This window comes from Marmota marmota, unplaced genomic scaffold, assembly GCF_001458135.2.
Source record: "Marmota marmota marmota unplaced genomic scaffold, marMar, whole genome shotgun sequence".
Classification (NCBI taxonomy): Eukaryota; Metazoa; Chordata; class Mammalia; order Rodentia; family Sciuridae; genus Marmota; species Marmota marmota.
In genome coordinates this window covers 4,161,243-4,177,672 of record NW_026000196.1, presented here as the reverse complement: position 1 = coordinate 4,177,672, position 16,430 = coordinate 4,161,243, and the positions used below count along the sequence as shown (strand labels likewise).

The 16,430-nt window shown below is 36.7% G+C and overlaps 1 protein-coding gene and 1 long non-coding RNA gene across 3 annotated transcripts in view; one reads left to right on the top strand and one right to left on the bottom strand.

Annotated features, from left to right (window-relative positions):
* Nucleotides 1–16,430, bottom strand: part of Iqgap1 (IQ motif containing GTPase activating protein 1) — a 107,163-nt gene that overhangs the window by 82,294 nt on the left and 8,439 nt on the right. The window lies entirely within an intron of this gene.
* The window catches only part of LOC125612481, a 19,078-nt gene continuing 17,458 nt past the window's right edge, over nucleotides 14,811–16,430 (top strand). Inside the window, exon 1 of the long non-coding RNA XR_007342822.1 lies at nucleotides 14,811–14,822. This is a non-coding gene — a long non-coding RNA (uncharacterized LOC125612481). The remainder of the gene's footprint in view (nucleotides 14,823–16,430) is intronic.

The following is a 16,430-nucleotide window of genomic DNA, read 5'->3' as shown; positions in this document are numbered from 1 at the left end:
ATTAAAAAAAAAAAAAATAGTGAATAAAGTAAATGCATTGTGTCCATCTACAACTAAAAATATTTAAAAAAAAAAAAAAAAAAAAAAAAAGACGACGACGACAAGGTTCTGATGAGCAGAGAGCTGGCAGCTTGCTACAGAAAGAAACATACCCCTACTTCTTCCCTGAGAAAAGAGGGAAGGAAATAAAAATGAGCAAGAATGACATGTTATCTAACTGACCCCTCTGACCTTCCATTTCCTGACTGTAATTCAGTACCAGGGTAACACCTAACTTCATAAAGTTGTAAGGATTAAATGAGATATGTGAAGCACTAGAAGGCTCTAAACAATGTTAGTCGTATATATGTGCATGTACACATGAGTGTGTGTGCCAGATCCCCAGAAATAAACCTACCTCTAGAGTCTGACACACAGAAATTTACATAATACCTGTCTACCTTGTCCTGCTGATAACATTTCTCAAAGGGAGTAAAAACAGGGTCCTACCCACTCTGCCTCAGCAAAACAAAGAAATAACTATACTGAGAAGGTAAGCCTTAAAACAAGCCCAGGCCAAAGGCATATGTAGAAAAGAACTGGGTGGGAATCTGAATTAGGGGTCTGTGAAGAGGAAACCAGCTGAACGAGTTTTGCAGAGCACATGACTTCAGCGGTTTCCCTGCTCTGCAATACAGAAGCGGAACATACCAATGCCGGAACTGACTCTCCAAGCCACTGAGATTCAGTTCCTCCAGGAACAGCTCCTCTGCTACCACACCCATCCCTCAGTGCTTTCACCCTTCCCCCAACGTCAGGGTTACTCTATGCTAAAAAACTCCCAAATTTGGCTGTCTTCTCCCACAACTGGGACTCCACTAAACCACTAACACACCGGAGCACCACCGAGGTGGTGGTGCTAGCGATTTCAATATTGTGTGCAAAGTGCAAGTCTTGAGAGGAAGAAATGCAGAATACTCATTCTTCATCATATGATTCTTCATCATACCAGAGAGAATGGTATTTAGGCCTGGAGGGACTTTATGGTGGTGACAGAGGAGAACACATCACTCCAAAGAAGAATGTGTAGACCCTTTGGGGATTTGAAACAGGAAGGAACACATAGCTTTGAGTTAAAAGATCATTCCGAGCTGTATGGATTAGGAGGAGCCAGTGGGGAGAAGAGGCACTAAAGAAAGTACTGCAGTAATTCAGGCAAGAGAAGATAAAAGCTTCTATTTCAACCCATCTAGCAAAATGAAAACTCTCAATAACATCAATTTTAAAAGAAATTTCTAAGTATCTTGAAAAGCTATAGGGGGACAGGTTGTGGCTCAGTGGTAGAGCGCTAGCCTAGCACGGGTGAGGCACTAGTTCAATCCTCAGCACCACATAAAAATAAATAAATAAAATACAGGTATTATGTCCATCTACAACTAAAAATATTTTTTTAAAAAAAACTACAGGAATAAGTAAAAAAACAAAACAAACAAACAAAACCCCAGAAACAGTCTTTCTTCTCTTAGGTAATATAACTTCTGTGTTTATTTACACCTAATACAGGCCCATCCCTGAGCAAACCATTTCATTACTAGCTGAATTAGGTAAGGGTAAGTCTTCTTGCCAAAATTAATGTCTAGTTATTATCCAATTTCAATAGGGTCCCTGAACAATAGAATGAGACAGAAATTATTACCCTATATACATGGATGATTACACTACTGGAATGACTGCACCATGTACAGCCAGAGGAATGAGAAGTTGTGCTCCATTTGTATATAGTATGTCAAAATGCATTCTACTGTAAAATAAATTAATTAATTTTTAAAAATAGAGTCCCTGATCTTATTAATCACTACACTTTGGTAATGTGAATTGTACATTAAAAACAGTTGAATTTTGTGATATGCAAATTAGGTCAATAAAGTTTTTAAAATGTTAACAGTTAATAGGATTAACAACTTACACCCAGATCAAGACTTACAGATCCAGAGTCTAGCAAAACATTACCATGTCCATTCTGTCTACCTATCCATCTCTGTCTCATTTAATATACATCATAAAACATGAAAGATCTTTTAATCCTAAGTGGAAAAAGAAACTGCTGAAATCTAGATGATAGCTAAGTCTCTGCAGATCCAGACTGGTCATTTTGAGCAGCTCTTATAAAAGACGTAAGTCCTCTACAAAACGGAAGACAGGTACACAGGTCTTTGCAAAGGCAATCCTCTGCTAGAGCCCTGAGGGGAATCTCTTGACATGCAAGTATACATCAAAAATTTAATTTCAGATCCATTACTTAGACTGTATTAGGCAGAGCCCTCTAAGGGTCACAGCATATTAGGAGAAAAAATATGTACAAGACACTTACACTATGAAAAATTATAATAAAGATAAATAGAGGGGGTTATAGAACACAAGAGAGGAGCATCTAACTCAGAGCTGGAGTAAGGGCCGGTATCCAGTTAAGTTTCTTGAAGTAATACTAACTAAATTATCATCATAGGTCAATACTTCAATATACAGTTCAAACTTTAAAAAGTATGAAAAGATATTCACTTAAAGGAAGAAAATAGGGCTGGGGATGTAACTGAATGGTAGAGCATTTGCCTAGCATGTGCAAGGTCCTGGATTCATTGCCCACACTGCAAAATAAGAAAGAAAGCAAAAAAGAAAGAAAGAAAGTGGGAGTCAGGGAGACTTCACAGAGTGAACAAGTAAGAGTGGCACGTACAGCAGATATTAACTGACTACGGAAAAAGTCCTACAAAGCAATTAGTGGACAAAGCAATTAGTGATCAGGGTGAGAAATTTCATTGAGTGAAAGAAAGGTACAAGAGTCACACCCATGTGAATGAAGAAGTGAATATAGGAAGTTTTCCTTGAAGGAAGACATGGGTCAATAATCAGAACAGTTTAGAATTAACAGAGTATATCTTTTTAAAAAAAAAAAAACAACATTTTTTAGTTGTCAATGGACCTTTATTTTATTTATTTATATGCAGTGCTGAGAATTGAACTCAATGCCTCACACATGCTAGGCAAGTGCTCTGCCAATGAGCCACAATCTCAGTCCAACAGAGTATATATCTTGAATGGATGAGAATGTTTACATGCTGAGAAGAAACAGCCAAACAACACGTATGTTAAGTCACACTGGAAAAAGAACCCTAGAAGACAAGAAGGACCACAAATAGAAAGCCAAGTATTAAAAGGAAAGAGATTTCTCCCACTGCTAGAGGGAAGGAGGCCAAGATGGCATGTTAAATGAATTGTGATATATATTTTTAAGGCCCAAATTTGAAGGAGTTTGTAGAGAAAATTAGGTCAATGAGCCATTGACCTTATCACTGTAGGAAGCTAAGGATGGAGTTGTATATTTAATAAAAGTAGACATTGCTTATCAATTCAAATATTACCTTCAAAAATCACCTCCTCCATGAAATCTTCCATTATTTACCCCTGGAAATAATCCCTTCTTTCCCCAAAACTTTCTATAAATTTTCCTATGGCAGGTATTTCTTTACCTCCTAAAACAACAATATGTCAACATATGGGTGGAATTATTTTCTAATTTATTTTTGAAGCATGGTGCTCTAACTTGGAAAGATACAAGCCATCATTCTCTCTCTTTTTATTTTTATTTATTTTTTTTGCTCTTAATACTAGTTTTATCATTGCTCATTGAGGCATTATAAAATGTTTTAAAATAATATAATTGAGTTATTAGTGTTTCACAATCACAGATTTATTGAAATATTAATTCATAGAATTAACTATGGGATTAGCTATTGGGAAAATATGTGTGAAAATTATCATGTAAAGGATAACATTACGAAAAAAAATCTTGAACCACCTATACATTACCATCGTTCTCTCTCAAAGAACATACTACTCCTGGTCTCAATTCTAATCAAAGAAGAAGAAAAATAATCATAAAATTATGCCAAGTTCTTATCACTTTACTACTGCAGTTTTCTAACCCACCACAATACCCACATTTCATACAACTTTGTGCTAATTCAACAGAACCATATTCCTGAGCATCTACTTTGTGAAAAGCACTGTGATAAGAGTTGCTATTGGGCCTAGCCCCATGGTACAGAAAGGCTGAGGGAGAAAGGTTCAAAGTTCTAGGCCAGCCTGGGCAACTTAGCAAGACCCTGATTCAAAACAAATTAGAAAGAAACTACGAATAAATAGAAGACCAGCAGAGTAAAGGGAAGAGAAGGGGTGGGGGAGGAGGTGAGGGAAAGGGGAAGTACTAGGCACTGAACTTGAACAAATTATAATCCATGCTTGTATGTCAAAATGAATCCCGATATCATGTATAACTATTATACATTAATTTTTAAAAAACTTTTTTTTTTTTAATAGAAAGAGCTGGGGATATATCTCAGCAGTAAAACATACCTGTACCCAAAAGGAGGGGGTGGGGTGAGAGATACTATTGGGTACCAAGAAATAGAAAAAGACAGTCCCAACTCTTAAAAAACACAAAAGAATATGTAAGGTAGGCTTTTGCTTTCTCTCCCATACAATTTCAGCTTCTCTTGCAAAACCCAGTCATAAAATAATCTTTTCCTCATCTAAACTCTCACACAGTGACAGTTTGCATCACTTCTTTAGCAATCATATATATTGCCTTGTGACATTTTTTACTTTTCATTCTTTACCGCTAGGTAAATTTTCTAAAGTTTATGCTCCATCTGTCCAATTAATCTGGAAACCTCCCAATGGCAGGACTAGGATATAGTTTTGCATCTTTTCCAGTTCTACCAGGATGTTCTGAATAATAGAGAAACTCCAAAGTGTTTTTACTTGTTTTAAAAATAGTAATTTGTTTCACTGAAGGCATTTTCCCCAATTCTTTAATCACATCAGAAAAAATGAATAAAGGAATACTATCAAGTCATTCAAATTAAAAACAGCTATTAACTATGCAGAAAAAAAAGAAAATAAAAACTTACTTTTAAATAACTTGAGAAAATACTTAAAACATAATAATAACTTCCCATTAAAACTACAGTCAGTTCTGCTACATGGATTTTCCCAAAGCAGCTCACTTTTTGGCAATTTCTTGTTGTTATTAAGTTCTTCCTCATATTAAACATATTCATATTACCTAGTTTTGTTTGCCTGGTACCACACAGATGATAAACTGAATCTCTCTTACATTCCACAGTAATATTAAATATTAAAGAACAAGTGAAAAAATTCTTATACTGGCTGAGAGGCTGAACTTCTGAGATTCAGGTTCTATGTTCCCTCTAAATCTTGTTTTCTCATTAAATAGCCTCAGTCCTTTCAATTATTCTTTATAAATCACAATTTATAGACTCTTCATCATCAGGATATGCTCATCCAACCTGCTCTCATTTCTAGAGCAATAGTCAGGTCTCAACTAGCGGACCAACACCTGATCAGATCACTGATTAGAAGTGGCTCTTCCGATTCTATGTTGAAAAGGACTCTGATCTATCAGCAGTGTTGGCTGCAGGTAGAAGGAACCAACCTCAGATCCACCAGTCCTGCTCTAGATTATCAAATTCCCCTTTGTGTGTATGGTACTAGGGATGAAACCCAGAGCCTCCCAGCATGAGGCAAGTACTCTACCATATGCCCAGCCTTCAAGTTCCCTCTTAAAGTATGGCCTCCAGAATTGAACACCAATTTCAGTCAGTTTTCTCATGAATTCAGAAGGCACTGAAAACATCTCTTTCTTTGCTGCAAATATCACATTTCTATTAGTGGTTAATAAACATACCATATTTCTTTCATTTTCTTTTCCCATTAGTGCTACCTATCCTGTAATTAGACATTTTTTGAACCCCAATGTAGGAATTCACATTTATCACAATACCTTTAAAACTATCCATTTTAGGGTATTTAAAAGCAGAATCTGTGGGCTGGGGTTGTGGCTCAGCAGTAGAGCACTCACCTAGCACGTATGAGGCCCTGGGTTCAATCCTCAGCACCACATAAAAATAAATAAATAAAGGTATTGCATCCAACTACAACTAAAAAATAAATATTTTAAAAAATAAAAACAGAATTTGTCATGCAATTTATTAACGATCTCTTCAGCACCCCAAAGTCAAGTCCCACCTGGATCAACATATCACTGATGCCTTCATATTTCCCAACATTTTATATATAACAACATAACATGTGCCAAAGATCTTTTTCTTGAATTAAAAACCTAATACTTCTTTTTGAAAATAAAATTCAAGTTCACCTTTTTAAACCATTTTAAAGCATGCAATAGTGACTTTTAGTATATTCACAATGTTGTAAGATCATTACAAATTCCAGAACACTTTCACCACTCCCATTAAGCAATCATTCCACCTAGCAGCTTTATTTGAATCTAGTTTATTCAGCCAGTTACAATTATCATTATTGTTGTTGTTGTTTTTATTATTATTGTTTTGGCAGTACTAGGGAGTGAATCCAAGGCCTTATGCATGCTAGGCAAATGCTCTCCCATTGAGCTGTATCCCTAGCCCGTTATGAATCTTAATTACATTGTAATCTAGTTCATATTTATCCAACCCTGTCTGCAACAGTATCATAAGACATGCTTTCAAATGCCTTGTTACAATCTAGACAGTACTGTGTTTTTCTCTTGACTCACAAATCTGATGACCATGTTCAAAAATAAATAATAATGTGACATGGTTTCTTAAGGAGTCCACGTTTTCTCCTAAGCATCATTTCTTTTCTCCTTAAGTGCTCATAAATTATATATTTGACCATACTCTAAAATTTTGCCAAGTTTTTGTTTTGTTTTTGTACTAGGGATTTGCCAGGGGTCCTTTACCACTGACCTATATCCCAGTCCTTTTTAATTCTTTTATTTTGAGACAGAGTCTTGCTAAACTGCTTAGGGCCTCACTAAATTGCTGAAGTGAGCCTCAAACTTGCAATCCTCCTGCCTCAGCCTCCCAAGTCACTGGGATTACAGGTGTGCACCACTGCATCCAGCTTTTGCCAGAAATTATTAAAAAAGAAAAGATAGATGTCAGAATTTGTAATATCTATTTTTCCTTTTAAATAATTACTACATTTGTATTCTGTTTAAAAAAAAATACTCCTGTACTTTAGAGTGGGTTTTTTTAAGTTTTTTAAAATATTTATTTTTTTAGTTGTAATTGGACACAATACCTTTATTTTATTATTTTTATGTGGTGCTGAGGATCAAACCCAGGGCTCTGCATGTGCTAAGTGAGCACTCCACTGCTGAGCCACAACCCTAGCCCCTGTACAGTGTTTTAAAGATCACTGACTACGTTTAGCAATTACATCTAACAAATTAGGGCTTTAATATAAGCTATTAAACCCAGAAAATATGAGAACTCAGTGGAGAATTTTAAGAAATTACAAAACACTGAGCATGGTGACACATGCCTATAATCCCAGAGACTTGGAAGGCTGAAGAAGGAGGATGCCAACTCCCTGGCCAGCCTGCACTACCTAACAAGATCCTCAGCAATTAAGAGAGACTCCAGCCAGGTGCAGTGACACATACCTATGATCCCAGCAGCTCAGGAGGCTAAAACAGGAGGATCAAGAGTTCAAAACCAGCAACAGCGAAGCACTAAGCAACTCAGTGAGACCTTGACCCTAAATAAATTACTAAATAGGGCTGGGGATGTGACTCAGTGTTTATGTGCCCTTGAGTTCAATCCCCAGTACCCAAAAGAGAGAGAGACCCTGTTTCAAAATAAAAATAAAAAGGCCTAGGGAGGGCTGGGGATGTGGCTCAAGCCATAGTGCATTCACCTGGCATGCGCGGGGCGCTGGGTTCGATCCTCAGCACCACATACAAATAAAATAAAAACGTTGTGTCCACCGAAAACTAACAAATAAATATTTAAAAAAAAAAGGCCTAGGGATATATTCAGTCATAAAGCAGCCCTGAAATCTACCCTAACACTGAAGACAGAGAGAGAGCACATGTGCCAGTTGAGAGAGAACAGCATTTCCCAGCTTGGAACACTAGTACTAAGAGAGGCAATCTGTGAGAAAAGAGTCTGACAACTAAGTTTGAGGAATATTTACCTCTCCCTTAGAATTCAGAATGAATCCATCCATGATAAAGAGTTTTAGTAACCTGCCAGTAAAATAATCATCTTATTTGGTATATTCCAGTATTTTGAAATTTATTTTACCACTAAATTCTTTCTTCTTTAATACTGAAGCATTCATCAACACAACATACCTCAAGCCAGGTCTGGTGGCACACACCTGTAATCCCAGCCATGAGGGAGGCTGAGGCAGGAGATCACATGTTGTATGCCAGCCTCAGCAGCTTAACTGAGGTCTGGTCTCAAGAAAAAGAAAAAACTTTTTAAAAGGGCGAGGGATCGGGATGTAGCTCAATGGTAAAGTGTCCTTGGGTTCAATCCCCAGTAATGCCAAAAGAAAACCGAGGCTAGCTTGGGCAATTTAGTAAGACCCTGTCTCAAAATAAATAAATAAAAAGGGGTATATAGTTCAGTTACAGACCTGTTGTCTAGAAAGTCAGTCACAGTTTCTTAAAGTCCAAACTTGTACTCTCCTTTAGCACAAAGGCTCTGTTCTGTTGGTTTGGCAAGTCTGCTCATCTCTTCAAGGTCTTCAAAAACTTTTAATCCCAAACCAGTTTCCTCAAGGCCAACTTCATTCCACACTATTAATCTGTTTAACATCACAATACAACTTGCTTGAAAGCACTCTAGAAAACTCTGGCCAATTTCCCTCAAAGGATGTGTAAACCATTTGTTTCAAAAATCTCAACAGTTGAAGTTGCCTTGTTGGGGGGAGGGGGGTGATTAAGATATCAGTTCACACACCATACATAAGTTCACATATATACTGCACTCCAGACTTGCATTTCATAAGAAAGTTGCCACTGATGCTAAAAATTTTATATTGCCAGGTGTAGCAGCACAGGCCTGAACTCCCAGCAACTTGGGAGGCTGAGGCTGGAGAATGGTAAATTCAAAGCCAACCTCAGAAATTTAGCAAGGCCTTGAGTAACTTAAGGAGACCCCATCTCAACATAAAAAATCAAAAAGGGGCAGGGATACAGTTCAGTGGTAAAGCACCCCAGATTTGATCCCCAGTGAAAATAAATAGAGAAGTCTAAGATATTATCCAAAAATTATCTGGAGAAAAGTTAAACAATAGGATCTCTACCCCACTCCTCACATAAAAATAAATTCTAAATGGCTCACTGAGTGAAATGCTGAAACTCTTTTTTTTTTTTTTTTGGTACCAGGAATTAAACCCAGCGGCACCTAACCACTGAACCACATTCCCTTTTTTGTATTTTGTTTAGAGACAGGGTCTTGCTGAGTTGCTTAAGGCCTCATTAAGATACTAGAGACTGGCTTTGAACTAGTGGTCCTCTGCCTCAGCCTCCTGAGCCTTTGGGATTATAGGTGTGTGCCACTATGCCCAGCAAAATGCTAAAACTTTTTCTATCCTAGAAGAAAACTGAAAACATATGTCCAGAAAAAAAAAAAAAAAAAAAAAAGCAAATTTTTGGTTTTTCTTTTCTTTGGAGGGGCACCAGGGATTGAACTCAGGGGTACTCGACCACTGAGCCACATCCCCAGCCCTATTTTATTTAGAGACAGGGTCTCAACTGAGGTTCTTAGCGCCTCCCTTTTGCTGAGGCTGGCTTTGAATTCATGATCCTCCTGCCTCAGCCTCCTGAGTCACTGGGATTATAGACATGTTCCAGTGCACCTAGCATAGTTGCAGTTTTGATAAATATTCTCTAAAAATTACCTCTCCCCCTCCAAAAAAAATCCCAAATGCAAAACTAAAAAATTAATAAATTCAAATGTTTAAGAATTCCTCATTATTTCAAACAGCTTACACAAAATCAAGATTTAAAGAATAGACTGAAATATTTACAACACATATAGCATATAAAGGGCCAATTTCCTCAATATATAAAAAGCTCTTACTAATCAATACAAAATATTTAAGAATCCATTAGAAAAACAAGCAAAGAATTCTGCCAAAAGTTCACAGAAAATGATATTCAAATGACCTTTAAACATATGCTAAGCTTCACTCATAAATAGATAATCTAAAAATGAAACTACTCAGGCCCAGTAGGGCAAGCCTATAATCCTAGCAGCTCTGGAGGCTGAGGCACAAGGATCCTGAGTTCAAAGCCAGCCTCAGCAATGGCAAGCCACTAAGCAATTCAGTGAGACCCTGTCTCTAAATAAATATAGGACTGAGGATGTGGCTCAGTGGCTGAGTGCCTCCCCAGTACCAAAGAAAAATAATAATAATAATAATAATAATAATAATAATAATAAAAACTACAATGAAGCAACCGTTTTCACCTATGAAACTGTCAGCTATTAAAAAAAACTATAATACTCTGGGTTGGTGAATTTATGTGAACTATAGTTATTTTATACATTTTTGATAGAGAAGCATGTAAACCAGTACAAGCTCCAAAAAGTGCAAATTGGCAGTATGCATATTCCCTTTGCCCAGGAAATCCCACGTTTAGCTTACACATGCACAATGGTACATACACAAAGCTACTAAACACAGTATTGTTCATAATAACAAAAATTAAGGGAGAAAATGTCCATTGAGGTTTAAATCCAAAACTAAAAACTAAGCAACTGTGAAAAATAAAAATGAGGCACGACACTGCATTCATGTAGAATGAGTTTCAAGATAACAAGCAAAATGCGTAGTGTGCTTCCACTTCTAAACAAAGAAAAAAAGTGATTTGTATGTACATGCACAGAACCTCTCTGGAAGAGAGAGGTAACATAATCATAACAGTGGTGCCATATGGGGAAGATAACTGAGAGACTTTAGAGAACTAAGGATACAGACTTTTGGGTGTATGTGGTGATGGGAATCAAATCAAGGGCCTCTTGCATGATAGGCAAGCATTTTACCACTGAGCTATACCCTGCCTTGGAAGATAGATATTTTTACACTGTAGATAGATATTTTAACGCTGTATATCCTTACATAGCTTCTGAATTACACGTCATGTCCGGGTATGTATGTATGTATGTATGTATAGATATTTTTACACTGTAGATAGATACTTTTACACTGTAGATAGATATTTTAACGCTGTATATCCTTACATAGCTTCTGAATTACACTTCATGTCCAGGTATGTATGTATGTATGTATTTATTTATTTATGGTGCTGGGGATTGAACTCAGGGCCTTGTGCCTTCCACTGAGCTATGGCCCCAGCCCCATCTAGGGATTGAATCCAGGGGTGTTTTGCCACAGAACTATATCCCCAGACCTTTTTTTTTTAATTTTGATACAAGGTCTTGCTAAGTTGAGGAGGCTAGCCTCGAACTTGTGATCCTTCTACCTCAGCCTTCCTCATTTGTTTTTTGTTTGTTTGTTTATTTATTTGTTTTGGTTTTTTTGGCACTAGATATTGAACCTAGAAGCACTTAACCACTGAGCCACATCCCCAGCCCACTTTAATTTCTATTTTGAGACAGAGTCTCACTAAGTTGCTGAGTTTGGTCTGGACCTTGCAATCCTCCTGTCTCAGCCTCTTGAGTTGCTGGGATTTCAGAAGTGTACCACCATGCCCAGCTACTCATATGTTTTTAATTAAGGAAAAAATGCTTTAAATAAAATATTTTTTATTAAGACCAAATTAATCTAAAAAAAATTGCAGGGATTCTGAAATTTTTTAAGGAAATCCCCAAACCTTTATTAAGTACTACTCTTTACAAATTACTAATGTCCAAATATGTATCACCCAAGACACAGCATATGTCTTCAAGGCAGAAAAATATTTCCTTGTGAATCAGTTAAGTAGAAGGTAATTTTTATTTGATTATAGCTATTTTAAGAATCATCTGATGGGCTGGGGATGTGGCTCAAGCGGTAGCGCGCTCGCCTGGCATGCGTGCGACCCGGGTTCGATCCTCAGCACCACATACAAACAATGATGTTGTGTCCACCGAGAACTAAAAAATAAATATTAAAAAAAAAAAAAATTCTCTAAAAAAAAAAAAAAAAAAGAATCATCTGAAATATGTATATGTTATGAAATGACCTGCTATTAGTGACAACTGCATATCTGTGAGACTTTTTCTATTTACATTTTATCATTTTCCTATCTTTAATGATCCTATTTTTTCCTTTCCAACTTTTCTTTTTCTAAATTTCCCCATTCCTCTGTTATTCCTCTGTTTCTCCTATCTGGTGTTTAAGATAGTCAATTAAACCCAATCAAGAAAATTTTTTGTTTCTTATGTTGCTGATCAATGATTCCAAGCAACAATTTGATACTTTTTAATGTTATGGACAAAAACCTATCACAATAACAGTACTTCTTTCTACTACAAAAATCTCACAATTCTTAGAGCCCAGCATTCTCTCAGTCCCCAAATATCTGTCACAACAGCAGCCAAGCCCTGGGCTGGCAGCTACCTCTTCAGTGTTCCTTCTGCTTTTCATTATGATTTCCAATGAGTCAACAGGAAGGTATTCTCTGAGTAAAGAAGAAATACAGGCCTTTAGACAAGTCTTTCCTCCACCCACAATGCCCCCCCCCCAATACAGTTCTTGCCAAATGATCCAAGGCAATTTCCAATACAATTTGCCACTCCTGTCTGTATGAGGTCATTATTCAACAAATGAGAAAGTGATAGAAAAGAAAAGTCTAAGCGGAATCCAATGCAGTCAACTGGTTATGAAGAAGAAAAACAATCAGGAAAAGTCCAAAAATCTAATTAACACAAAAATACATGAGACAAATTGGAGACTTGCCCTCATGCAGAGTGGTAGGTTGGGAGATTCTGTAATAAGAGGCAGGAAACATCTCTAATTCCATCAGTCACTTGACAGCTAGACCAATTACTAATGTCTCTGGGTAACAGCTAACTTGATTGGACTTAAATCTTTCCCCTTCCATGCCTACAAAGGTTAAGAGCACTAGCATTGGTGTTACGCAGTCCTGGGTTTGGATTCCTCAGATAGTTATATAACCTTGGGATAAATGACATTAACTCATTTTTTCCTTTTAAAATAAAATGAGGAGGCTGGGGATGGGGCTCAAGCGGTAGCGCACTTGCCTAGCATGCGCAGGGCACTGGGTTTGATCCTCAGCACCACATAAAAATAAAAATAAAGATTTTGTGTCCACCAAAAAATAAATATTAAAAAAAAAAAATTCTCTCTCTCTCTCTTTAAAAAACTAAAATGAGGGGCTAGGGTTGTGGCTCAGTGGTAGAGCACTTGCCTAGCATGTGTGACACACTGGGTTCGATCCTCAGCACACATAAATAAATGAATAAAATAAAGGTCCATCAATAATTAAACATCAACAACTTTCCTGCCTTTTATAAAAAATATATTTATATATAATTTATACATATATATATATATGTGTGTATATATATACATATGTGTGTGTGTATATATATATATATACACACACATATATATAGGGGGGCAGAGAGAGAGAGGAGCTCAATGGTAGGGCAGCTGCCTCACATGCTTAAGGCCTGGGTTCAATCCCCAACACAGCATAACATCACATAAAAATCATATCTATCCCACAGTACCGTTCTATGTACATTTATCATTCTGCCTAATTAATGATAGTTACTACTGTTGTCATTTGTAGAAACAGAAGCATTACTACAATAGCAGCAAATTGACATGGTAGTTAAGAGCATGGGCTTTGGAGTGCTTGCCAAACCTGAAATCTGGATCCACCACTTATGAGATGGGTGACTAACCTCTGAGTTTTGCTTACCTATTTGTTAAATGTAAATAAGAAGCACCTCATGGCATATCAAGAGCAACTAATCAGATAAAAGCATATAAAGTGTTTAGCACAGGGCCTAGCACATTGTAAGTACTCAATAAATGGTGCTAATGATGACAATGAGGAAGAGGGGAGAAGCAAGAGGAAGACATTGACTTTGGAACATGGGACATATTTTCAGTCATGATGGCCATGTAAATGACACATTTGGGTGGTATATGACTTTGGAGGGAACTCTGGCTTCCTTTTAACTACCTTAAAGGTAGAGGATTAAGGTTTCTATTAAAAAAAAAAAAAAGTCTTACTGAAATAGCCAATTCTTCCTAACATACAGTTATAAGAATTTTTTTAATCAAACTTAAATAAGTAAACTCTTACTTTTCAAAATAAACCGCTAACCAGATTTTTTTTACTTATGTTTAATTTTTTTTTTTTTTTTTTTTTTTTTTTTACTATCGAGCCACTCTTAAGAGCCTTGCAGAAGAAAAATATCAAGCAGTAGAGGTCTAACTTGATCAGGTAGGCTAAGAGCCCTAAGCATATTCAACTGGTACTTCACTCAGCTTGCTCAAAGATATGGTCTCTAAGCAACCAAGTCCCAAACTAAACAAACAGCCGCAGGAATATGAATCACTTCCGGAAGGTCTCATTTTGCCTACCAGCAATTTCTTACACAAATACTTGTCAAGAGGTTTATTTAGGCAGCCCTGACTGGAAACAACCAAAAGTCCACCACATAGCTTAAAATGTTCAAAACAAGACCTGCTCCCAACAGGTAGTCATTCCTCCATTGCTACATTGTGAAGCAGAAGAAATTATACAAAAATCAGAGACAAGTACGAAAATGAAATTCCTAGAATTTGGCAAATTTGGACTTCAAATATATTTTCATTATTTTGTCATTAGGGATTTAAAAATATATGATCATAATTACTACTTTGATCTCTTAAGACCAGAAAACATTTGCCAAATTAGGTCAAAACTAATGAGCCACTTAGCACAGGAAGACTTTCCCAACCTTGACTGGTGGACAATCCATACACTCAACTGGCCAGTTAATAGTAGTGTCTTGTGGTCAAATCCATCTTAACTCCTACTGATTGTAAGGAGAACTGGTAAAGTACTGAACCTAACACCCTTGATAAGCCACTCCTTCTTTCTACCTCAAATAGGATTTTTTATGTATCACACTATTCTTCATAAACTAAACAAAGTCACCTATTCTATTTACCAGAGTAGAGAGGGAAAAGAACTTAATAGTTCAAAATGAAAATTACAATAGGAAAAAGCAACTACCAATAACAGTACCAAGAAAAAAAGACTATAGAAAATCAAATCAGTGAAACAAAAGATATACGTGAAGCACACATCTAGAATGAATGTTCTACCCAGCAACTCAGGAGGCAGAGGCAGGAAGATCACAAGTTGAAGCTAGCCTTGGGAACTTAGCAAAACCCTATCTTAAAATAAAAAATAAAAGGGGTCTTAGTAGCACATGCCTGGAATCCCAGAGAGAAGGGAAGCTGAGGCAAGAGGACTGCAAGTTTAAAGCCAGCCTCAGTAACTTAGCAAGACCCTGTCTCAAAATAAAAAATAAAATGGGCTGAGGATGTGGTTCAGTGGTTAAGCACTTCTGGGTTCAATCCTTGATACCAAAAATAAAAAATAAAAAGTACTTCGAAAAAAGAAAAAAAAAGAGAATGTTCTAGATGATGGTTTATGTTAAATCATCATTGTTATGATTTAACATAAGCAAAAAACTGAAGAAACATAAAAGAAACAATGCAGACCTCACTCCCAAGACAGAACTAATGAGTCAAAACCAATTATTACAGGTATAATGAATAAATCCCTAGAATGAAAATAAACAAAAGATACTATAAATCAAGAAAGATCTTTGGTTGGGGATATAGCTCAGTGGTAGAGCACTTGCCTAGCATGCATGAGGCCTTAAGGTCAAACCCCAGCATCAACACACACACGCACACACACACACAGTAAATGCCATAAAATTTTAAGCCATAATGAAACAAAAAATGGAAAATCAAGGAACAATGTTTGCAACAAATATCAGAAAGTTAACATGCATATTATAAGAGAGATCACAACAGTTAATATGACCCTGGAAGAAGGAAATTTGCCTAAGAAAATAAAATTGGTAAACAAATGTGTAGGAAAATGCTTAATTTCTCCAGTAACCAAAGCAATAGAATTTTAAACTGAAATAAACCTAAACGAATTATAGATATTGAATAGACATTGAAAAGAATAATTAAGCAGTGCATGGTGGCACATGTCAGAAATGCCAGCTACTCAGGAGCCTGAATAGGAGAATCAAAAATTAGAAGACAGTCTCAGCAATTTAGGAAAGCCCTAAGCTGCAAGATCCTGTGAGACTCTGTCTCAAATAAAATAACAATAATAAATAAAAAGGAATGGAGATGTGGCTCAGTGGTTAAATTCACCTTTGGGTTCAAACCCCAGTACCAAAAAATAAAAAATTAAGAAACAGCAATTTAGCCAGGCATGTAGAGCACATACCCATAATCCCAGCAACTCAGAAGGCTGAGGCCAGAGGATTGCAAATTCGAGGCCAGCCTCAGCAATTTAGCAAGGCCCTAAACAACTTAGTGAGACCTTGTCTCAAAATCAAAAGGGCTGT